This window comes from Eimeria acervulina, genomic scaffold (genome assembly GCF_000499425.1).
Source record: "Eimeria acervulina Houghton genomic scaffold, Eah_scaff2256, whole genome shotgun sequence".
NCBI classification, from domain to species: domain Eukaryota; phylum Apicomplexa; class Conoidasida; order Eucoccidiorida; family Eimeriidae; genus Eimeria; species Eimeria acervulina.
In genome coordinates this window covers 1,252-2,709 of record NW_013550008.1, presented here as the reverse complement: position 1 = coordinate 2,709, position 1,458 = coordinate 1,252, and positions in this window count along the sequence as shown.

Here is a 1,458-nt window from a genome sequence, read left to right as displayed (position 1 = left end):
CGCTGCTGCTGCAGTAGCTGCTGGTGCAGCAGCAGCAGCTACTGCAGCAGAAGCAGCAGCAGGGATTTGTTGAGTGGAGGCGTTGTTTGATTGTTGTTTTTCTTCTTTTGTCTTACAACTGTTATTTATTTGTCTTTCTTCTTGAATTTATTTTTAATAGAGCAAATAGAATTGCTTTTAATACCTGATTTCTTTTAGTTTAATTAAAATGCAGAGCATCTCGCTGACAGCTTCCTTCAGGTGTACGTACACCGCAGATAAACGACAGAGGGGAAGTAAAGAAGAGACAAAGAATAAACCCAAAGAAATATATTAAAGGAAGACTAAGTAATAAATTATTAACAAATAAATAAATGTTAATGTGCTGTTACTCTGTGATTTTGAGAAGCAACAGGATATTGATTATTCTTAGTCTTTTCTGTTGCTGCGAAGCTGCTGGTGTTGCTGCTAATGCTACTGCTGCTGCTGCTGCTATTGCTGCTGCTGCTACTGCTGCTACTGCTGCTGCTATTATTGCTATAGATACTGCTCTTGCTGCCGCTGGTGTCCCTGCTACTGCTGCTCAAGTGCTGAGCAACTGCTGCTGCTGCTTGTTATGCTGCTGATGCTAATGCGCCTGCTGCCGCTGTTGCTCTTGCTGCCTATGCTGCTGCTGCTGTTACTACTGCTGCCAATAATACTGCTGCTAATGCTGTTGCTACTAGTGCTGCTGCTAATGCAGCTGCTGCTGCTGCTTCTGGGTTCCGGCGTCAGTCATGTCAGTGGCTTCCTCATTAATATTATTTGCATCATTTAAAATAATAAAATACTGCTTAAAGAATTCAAAAAGCATTTTATATGCAGAAATATATCTTTTTTAGTCATCTTATTCTTCAATTCAACGCTGCCATCGATACACTGACAGAGCAGCCAGGCTCTGTGGGTAAAGGAGAGAGAAATATAGAGAAAATGAATATTTTTAAATTTTATATTGTGAGTTTGTATTTTATTTATTTCATTTACTGCTTTTTAATCCTCTTTTTCATGATTTTAACCTCAACATAACCGCCGTTCAACAGCAACTCCCCTTGTCCTATGACCAGTGGTCACTGGAGGTTTCTGCTTCGGAAGAACGCCGATTTGTAGTTTATTTATGTGTTTTAAATTGCATTTAATTATTTAGTTTGCCTTATAAGTTGATATTTCAATTTAATTGCCAAATTTAGATCAAAATGGGAGGAGAAAATAGCGAAAATAGACAGAGGGCTGCAGAGAGCGGCGCTACTACATGAACGCCCCTGTCAGGTGTATATGCAGGTTCAGGTTTCCGTTGAAAGTTTGCAAAGGCAGTGAACATATTTATTTATTCTTCATTTACGATATATTATTTATTTATTTATTTATTTATTTCTTTTGGCATTTCTTTGTTCTTGTTTCACACAAATTAGTGGCAATACGCTGACAACTGCTGCAGCATTG